The sequence below is a fragment of the Meles meles genome, chromosome 3 (assembly GCF_922984935.1).
Source record: "Meles meles chromosome 3, mMelMel3.1 paternal haplotype, whole genome shotgun sequence".
In the NCBI taxonomy this organism is placed as follows: domain Eukaryota; kingdom Metazoa; phylum Chordata; class Mammalia; order Carnivora; family Mustelidae; genus Meles; species Meles meles.
Genome location: NC_060068.1, coordinates 166,985,212 through 166,994,521, shown reverse-complemented (window position 1 = coordinate 166,994,521; position 9,310 = coordinate 166,985,212). Strand labels below are relative to the sequence as shown.

General features: G+C 42.8%; 1 pseudogene; it reads right to left on the bottom strand.

Annotated features, from left to right (window-relative positions):
* Nucleotides 1–6,438: 6,438 nt before the first annotated feature.
* LOC123939310 lies at nt 6,439–8,554 on the bottom strand (annotated as a pseudogene).
* Between the last annotated feature and the right edge of the window lie 756 nt (nt 8,555–9,310).

Genomic DNA, 9,310 nt, shown 5'->3' with positions numbered 1-9,310 from the left:
ACTCTCTCCTGTGCATTGTTCTGCCCACACCACTTACTGTGAAATGTATCTAATTTTCTAAACTGTACACAGTTTTGCATCAGTTTTATCCATTCCCATCACTTAATTAGACCCTGAAGTCACAATGTATACTGTTCAACACAGTTTTAATTTTGGAAGTTGATCAAAATCCAACCTGGAATATAATTTTGCATCTATGTGCCTGGTTCTTGCATTCCTAAAGAACGCTGTCCATACTTATCAACGTTTATCTAAGGGGTTACAAATCCAAATGTCCTCGAGATCTGGGCAATAAAGGCCACCCGTGAAATGCTTAGTCTGGAAAAGGGCCACTCTTCACACCCTATTAATAATCAGTAAGTTCAAAAAATCTGAGTCCGTGTGAACCGTGACTCAGAGCGCAGGCCCTAACTAAATGGCACATCTGCTGTTTAGCTCGGGTTAATTTTTCACATATGCTCCTGCTGCTCCACTGAAGCCAAACTTCTGCATTTTTAATTTTTTTCTTTATGTGGTGCAAAATCTTTAGTTCTATGTGAATTCTCCAAATGTTGACTTTGTTAAAGGCCCTACATCAGAGGCAAAATAAAATATGCCCTGATTCTGAGAGCTCTGAAATAGCAACATGGTTGATTGTAATGCTGTGTATGTGTCTTAATAACACACTGGTTTTAATACTAAATAAATCTGAAAAATCGATTATGGATAATCTGATCATTTTTTCTTATTTTATACGTAGTTATGAAATCCAAAATTGCTAGCTGAATTTTCCTCAAGGTGACATGCCTGGATAGCTGTAAGTAATTCTAAGAACACATGACTCTCTCTTTCTCTCAGAATAAAATGTTAAGCAATTTCAAAGGATAAACAAACAACCCCCCCAACTTTCTGTAGTATACTAGTAGCCATAATTTAATAAAGTGAAATTTAGATTCCATATAGCTTTATTCCTAATCACATGGAACTTCAAAGTAATCAATATTTTAGGAAAATAATAAGACAAAAGGCAACAAATAATATTAGGTTTCAACATAAAATAATTTTCTGATTGTGGTAATAGTTTATTATAGAAGTGACATTAACATTCACATATATAACATTGATCTATTAATGTAATTAAAACTAATATTTAGAATCATGAACTGAGAAAGCTCTAAAAAGATAAAAGTTTAGTTATACACTCTGTCACTATTCGACAAAGGACAAATCATTTACCTTGGTTAATCTAAAATTTCTTCACCTACAGGAAAGTACTAAAAACCCAACCATAATCTTTTCAGCCAAACAGGAAATTCATGGGCTCTTAAAATAAATGACTCAATGGCCTCACTAGCTCCTGGTAAGTCTAGGAACTCTAAAAATGGCATCAAGATTCAACTCTGCTTCTCTGCCTCTCTGCGTGGCTTTTCTTTGGTGGTCCTGTGAGCAGGCAATCTCACACTCCACTGTGGCGGAGTTGCTTCCAAGTTCCTATCACATAGAACCCAAGAGTACATTTTTTTTTTTGAACAAAAGTCAGAATCGTTTTGCTCATGGCTTTAATCTGTTCCCGACCTTCGAGCAATCTGCATGGGAATGTGATCTCGCCAATTAGTCACAGCTGGATGGCCTGGCCATCCGTCAAATGTGATGTGGTCAGCAACACCTGAGCCAGTGGGCTGAGCCTTTGGAAGGAGAAGTTCACAAGCAGAGCACAGCAATTTCCTAAGACACGATGGCTACGAGGTAAGAAAGTTAACACCTAATCTCTTTGATACGGCTTGTTTTTGCAAAGTATTATATACATAAGTAATGTTATAGGACAGTATGAAGAATTTTAAATCATAGATACTTCTGAACGTGAGATTACCAATAGAATTACCAAAAGCAAGAACAATGCATGTAGATGTACCTACATATCAGTAATATAAAAAATAGTGCAAGGAAATATATTCAGAATTTGCTTAACAGCAACTAAAGTGAAAATATTTTTGTCATTTCTTTGAAACAGAAGTTTGTGTTTAAATCAATCCTGGTAGACAGAAGGGTATATATGACAAGAAACAATTTTTTACAACCAAGCCAATGTCAGTATTGACAAATAAAAGCTGTTACTATACAACATTTCTTTTTTTTTAAGATTTTATTTATTTATTTGACAGACAGAGATCACAAGGAGGCAGAGAGGCAGGCAGAGAGAGAGGGGGAGGCAGGCCTCCCGCTGAGCAGAGAGCCCGATGCGGGACTTGATCCCAGGACCCTGAGATCATGACCCTGAGCCAAAGGCAGAGGCTTAACCCATTGAGTCACTCAGGTGCTCCACAACACTCTATTACATAAGAAAAGTAACACGATCAATAAATATCTACACACTATGTTTCTTTTGTATTGTATCTACTCATTTTGAGTAGATTGTCTAAATTTTTAATTTAGATAACTCTAATAGAGACTAAATTTGACTAGGTATTTTTTTTTTACATTTATTTATTTTTATTTGTTTATTTACAGCATAACAGTGTTCATTGTTTTGGCATCACACCCAGTGCTCCATGCAGTACGTGCCCTCCCTATTACACACCACCTGGTTCCTCAACCTCCCACCCCCCCACCCCCCCGCCACCCCTTCATAACCCTCTGGTTGTTTTTCAGAGTCCATAGTCTCTCATGGTTCATCTCCCCTTCCAGTTTCCCTCAACTCCCTCTCCTCTCCATCTCCCCATGTCCTCCCTGTTATTTGTTATGCTCCACAAATAAGTGAGACCATATGATACTTGACTCTCTCTGCTTGACTTATTTCGCTCAGCATAATTTCTTCCAGTCCCGTCCATGTTGCTACAAAAGTTGGGTATTCGTCCTTTCTGATGGAGGCATAATACTCCATTGTGTATATGGACCACATCTTCCTTATCCATTCATCCGTTGAAGGGCATCTTGGTTCTTTCCACAGTTTGGCGACCGTGGCCATTGCTGCAATAAACATTGGGGTACAAATGGCCCTTCTTTTCACTACATCTGTATCTTTGGGGTAAATACCCAGCAGTGCAATTGCAGGGTCATAGGGAAGCTCTATTCTTAATTTCTTCAGGAATCTCCACACTGTTCTCCAAAGTGGCTGCACTAACTTGCATTCCCACCAACAGTGTAAGAGGGTTCCCCTTTCTCCACATCCTCTCCAACACACGTTGTTTCCTGTCTTGCTAATTTTGGCCATTCTAACTGGTGTTAGGTGGTATCTCAATGTTGTTTTAATTTGAATCTCCCTGATGGCTAGTGATGATGAACATTTTTTCATGTGTCTGATAGCCATTTGTATGTCTTCATTGGAGAAGTGTCTGTTCATATCTTCTGCCCATTTTTCGATATGATTATCTGTTTTGTGTGTGTTGAGTTTGAGAAGTTCTTTATAGATCCTGGATATCAACCTTTTGTCTGTATTGTCATTTGCAAATATCTTCTCCCATTCCGTGGGTTGCCTCTTTGTTTTGTTGACTGTTTCCTTTGCTGTGCAGAAGCTTTTGATCTTGATGAAGTCCCAAAAGTTCATTTTTGCTTTTGTTTCCTTGGCCTTTGGAGACATATCTTGAAAGAAGTTGCTGTGGCTGATATCGAAGAGGTTACTGCCTATGTTCTCCTCTAGGATTCTGATAGATTCCTGTCTCACGTTGAGGTCTTTTATCCATTTCGAGTTTATCTTTGTGAACGGTGTAAGAGAATGGTCGAGTTTCATTCTTCTACATATCGCTGTCCAGTTTTCCCAGCACCATTTATTGAAGAGACTGTCTTTTTTCCATTGAATATTTTTTCCTGTTTTGTCGAAGATTATTTGACCATAGAGTTGAGGGTCCATATCTGGGCTCTCCACTCTGTTCCACTGGTCTGTGTGTCTGTTTTTATGCCAGTACCACGCTGTCTTGGTGATCACAGCTTTGTAGTAAAGCTTGAAATCGGGTAACGTGATGCCGCCAGTTTTGTTTTTGTTTTTCAACATTTCCTTAGCAATTCGGGGTCTCTTCTGGCTCCATACAAATTTTAGGATTATTTGTTCCAGCTCTTTGAAAAATATCGGTGGAATTTTGATCGGAATGGCATTAAAAGTATAGATTGCTCTAGGCAGTATAGACATTTTAACAATGTTTATTCTTCCAATCCAAGAGCATGGAACAGTCTTCCATCTTTTTGTGTCTTCTTCAATTTCTTTCATGAGTGTTCTGTGGTTCCTCGAGTATAGGTCCTTTACTTCTTTGGTTAGGTTTATGCCTAGGTATTTTATGGTTCTTGGTGCTATAGTAAATGGAATCGATTCTCTAATTTCCCTTTCTGTATTTTCATTGTTGGTGTATAAGAAAGCCACTGATTTCTGTACATTGACTTTGTATCCTGCCACGTTACTGAATTGCTGTATGAGTTCTAGTAGTTTGGGGGTGGAGTCTTTGGGGTTTTCCATATAAAGAATCATGTCATCTGCGAAGAGAGAGAGTTTGACTTCTTCCTTGCCAATTTGGATACCTTTTATTTCTCTTTGTTGTCTGATTGCCGTTGCTAGAACTTCTAATACTATGTTGAACAAGAGTGGTGAGAGTGGGCATCCTTGTCGTGTTCCTGATCTCAACGGGAAGGCTGCAAGCTTTTTCCCCTTGAGGATGATATTTGCTGTGAGTCTTTCATAGATAGACTTTACGAAGTTCAGGAATGTTCCCTCTATCCTTATACTTTGAAGCGTTTTCATCAGGAACGGATGCTGGATTTTGTCAAATGCTTTTTCTGCATCAATTGAGAGGACCATGTGGTTCTTCTCTCTTCTCTTATTGATGTGTTCTATCACACTGATTGATTTGTGAATGTTGAACCAACCTTGCAACCCAGGGATGAATCCCACCTGGTCATGGTGGATAATCTTTTGAATGTGCTGCTGGATCCTGTTTGCTAGGATCTTGTTGAGAATCTTTGCATCCATATTCATCAGTGATATTGGTCTGAAATTCTCCTTTTTGGTAGGGTCTTTGCCTGGTTTGGGGATCAGGGTAATGCTGGCTTCATAAAAAGAGTCTGGAAGTTTTCCTTCTGCTTCAATTTTTTGGAACAGCTTCAGGAGAATTGGTGTTATTTCTTCTTTGAAAGTTTGGTAGAATTCCCCAGGGAATCCGTCAGGTCCTGGGCTCTTGTTTTTTGGGAGGTTTTTGAGATCTTAATACGCCTCTCTCAGAAATAGACAGATCATCGAAGCAGAAAATTAATAAAGAAATAAGAGCATTGAATGAAACATTGGACCAGATGGACCTCATAGACATATACAGAACATTCCACCCTAAAACAACAGAATACTCATTCTTCTCAAGTGCACATGGAACCTTCTCCAGAATAGACCACATACTGGGTCACAAAGCAGGACTCAACCGATACCAAAATACTGACATTATTCCCTGCATATTCTCCGATCACAATGCTTTGAAACTGGAGCTCAATCACAAGGAAAAGTTCAGAAGGAACTCAAACACCTGGAAGCTAAAGACCACCTTGCTTAAGAATGCTTGGATCAACCAGGAGATCAAAGACGAACTTAAACAATTCATGGAAACCAATGAGAATGAAGACACTTTGGTCCAAAACCTATGGGATACAGCAAAGGCGGTTCTAAGGGGGAAATACATAGCCATCCAAGCCTCCCTCAAAAACATTGAAAAATCCAGAATACACCAGCTGTCTCTACACCTTAAAGAACTGGAGAATCAACAACAAATCAAACCAACTCCACATGCAAGAAGGGAAATAATCAAGATTAGAGCAGAGATCAATGAGGTAGAAACGAGAGATACAGTAGAACGTATCAATGAAACTAGAAGCTGGTTTTTTGAAAGAATCAATAAGATTGATAAACCATTGGCCACACTAATCCAAAAGAAAAGAGAGAAAGCCCAAATTAATAAAATTATGAATGAAAAGGGAGAGATCACAACTAACACCAAGGAACTAGAAACAATCATCAGAAATTATTACCAACAGTTATATGCCAATAAGCTAAGCAACCTAGATGAAATGGATGCATTCCTGGAAAGCTACAAACTCCCAAAATTGAACCAGGAAGAAATTGACAACCTGAATAGACCGATATCTAGTAATGAGATTGACTAGGTATTTTGTAATGTAGGCGCTTAGATAAAATTTACAAATTTAATGAAAGTTTAAGGTCATTCTTATCAAACACATCTATGGTGTTTCTCCAGATATACTGGCCTTCATTTGGACATCTTATGCCTGACTTGCTTTTATTGATTGATGGATTGATTGATTGATTGATTGATTAGATGAGAGGAGGCATATTTCATTAAGAGAAAAAAATAAAAGCAAAAAAATTGCAAAGGCCTAATTTGTCCATAGAAGTTGTGGCACTCCCCAAATCAAACATGAAGGCAAGCAGAGGCATCTGCACGCCCCTAAGTGATTAGAAACCGGCACACATGTTCAGTCTCTGTGCAGACCCTCCAGGTGCATGGTGCTGGCATACGCACAGGCCCCATTTGTGGGGAGGGGCTCACTCTGGGGCTGCAGCCCAGTGAGGTCGTGCAGGACGGTGCAGAAGGAGAGGCCCTGAGCTGGTTCGGAGGTCAGGTCCTGGCTGATGAGCAGGGCCAGCTCTGGGCATGAGGGCAGAGGAAGTCCGGAGGCTTCTGGTAGAAGCTCTCTCTCTCTGAGGGTCACAACGCTGCAGATGGGCTTCTTCATTGAAACAGATCTCCAGGAAGGTGGCCCCAAAGCTCCATTTATTGGCCGCGGGGGTTAGGCTGTTGTCACTGCCTGGCACTCACAGCCTGTCCAGGGAATCCTTTCTACCTGCTCAGGTAGCTGAGGGTGCTGGCCAACTGCTGGGACACTTTCCAGGCCCTGCTCCCACCTCAGCCACATGCCCAGAGGCCCAGGTTCCACAGACTGAGTCAGCAGGATATTCTCCGAGCTGCACGTGTGGATTCCACGCACCAAGACCAGGTATGTGTGAAGGACTTGGATCCCAAGCCTGGCTGCCGGAGAGTAGGCCAAGGTGATGTCCTGGTGACTACCGTGAGTACCAGTAATAGCTCCTTCTCATGGCTCTCACTGGGTCAAGTTCGGTACTTGGGGCCTCGGCCCCCCACTCATAAGATGCCCTCATGCACATTGTTCCTCATACTCTGACCCAAGTGCGACTGCTGGGTGATGTCATCCTGGCTGAGCCCGTGGAAGCTGAGCTGGCTGAGGTTCGGTGGCCTAGTGCTGGCCTGAGGCCCCTACACGATGATGATGTTGAACATATCTCTTGACCATGGCTGGCAGCAGTGGTGCAGGGATAAACAGTTATCACCAGCCCGCAGCAAGTGGCCCTGCAGGGTGGCTTGCAGTCCCCCATGGTGGGGAGGGACTGGTCTCCGCCATCCAGAGTGAGGGACCAGCCTGCAGCTCAGTGGGAAGGTCACCCAGGTGCAAGTGTTGGGTGCCAGTTGCCCAGTCACGCTGGGCCGCTGAAAGTGCGGCTGAGGTGGCTGGTTCTCCAGTGCGTGAAGCCGAGGCCATCCTTGGGCTGCAGCTGGGCCAGCATGAAAGACTCTGGCAGGGCTCCATCCTGCGTGCTCATCTGCGAGGATGAGGTGAGAAGCCACACCACGGCATGAACAGTGGTTCCAGTTAGTTGTCAGGCAGAAAGAGTCATCGACCAACGATACCCAGGACAGGGCCACAGCCCAGGAAGGCAGGGTCAGCTCCAGGCACTTGTCCTGATCATGGATGCTGATGTGGCTTCCTTCCACCATGTGGTGATACCTGGAAGTCATACACTAGGCCCCTGGCGCTTCCTGAGGCCCATTCATTGGCTCCTCTCCCACCTCTTGGGCCACGGTTTTCTTCCCAGATGGGCCAGCTTGGGGATTCCTTCTGCTGCCATCCCCACTGGGATACTCTGTCTGTACCAGCTGCCAGTGGATCTCACCGATGTCTGTCACTTGTACCTCATGTGTTGGGGTGTCCAGTGGTCACCTCAGGCCTGGGATCTGGAGGGGCCTGACTGCTATCCTGGATGTAACAGAGCTCCTCAACAACCTGGCCAACAGGGATGCCAACCATTCTCAAACTCATGCTTACCTGCTCAGAGAGGTACTCAAAGGAGAGTGGGTTCCAGAGTGGCTCCTCTGCTCTGCTTGTTCTGTAGAAGACTTGGCCTCTGTGGGCCCACAGCCAGACACAGCCAGCTCCTGAGGATTCATGCCATGCCAGTTCTGGGAATAAAGCCTCACGTGGAAGGAAGTGAACCATCAGGTTCTCGTTTCCCAGACCTCTAAGATGGGGTTCGCAGGCAGCCAGACCTGGGGCTGGGCACTGAAGAGAGCAGAGAGAGTAGAAGCATGGAGTGGTGTCGACTTTGTGGGCAATGTGGGTGCAGACCTTCTCTGACGTTAGCATGGCTTCACTGAAGGTGACCTGGGAGTCACGGCCACCAGGGGCCAGCCCAATGCAGAAGGACCTTCAGACCTCCCCTGGTGGCCATGAGCTGAACTTCATCCTCATCAGGCCTGCTGTCCCTGGTGGTGGCACCCCCGTGGCACAGAGGCATGCTCTTGACAGCTGGCTTGGCTTCTCAAAATCTCCAGGCAGACAGGTGTGGTCAAAAAGAGCAGTGGGCAGATGCTGGCTCTCCCCGTGTCAACTCCCGCAAGTTACTTTGCTACAATGGGCCTCGAGTTTCCCCACCGGAAAACGGAGATGCTTTTCATTGCCATGAAAAGATGGTTGGGACATCTCGATGCAGTCCTGCGTTACACATTCAGCACAGCCCCTTTCCCTGGGGTCAGACTCCAACCCCAGACCCTGCCCCACAGCTGCGGGAAGCCAAAGCACTCCTGACTTGCTTTTAATTAACTTGATGGTGAATAAAGAGAAAAAGATGATCAACATTTGCAAATAATGATCAAAATTTAAAACATATTAATGTAATAATATTATTGGTTTGCAAGGTGTTACAATTCATCTAATACTCTCAGCTAAATAATTCATCAATATTTTAAAGAGAATAAAAGAAAGTTTGGTAATCAGGTTCTTTTGTGCAAAGAACACATTCAATTAGCATCAGTTTCATTTCTTAACAATTGCATTCTTTCTTTCTCTTTTATAGTATATGGTTATATTTCATTTACATATATATTTTAAGTAATACACATCTTGAGGTCCAAATTCCTACCTGTGTAAAATCACATTATTACCATTTTATGAAAAATATCAACATCTACATGAATGGTGTGTGATTTTATAATTATTGCAAAATATTTAAGTGAAAATAAAATTGCAAAATACAAAATTATCTGTGAAATGT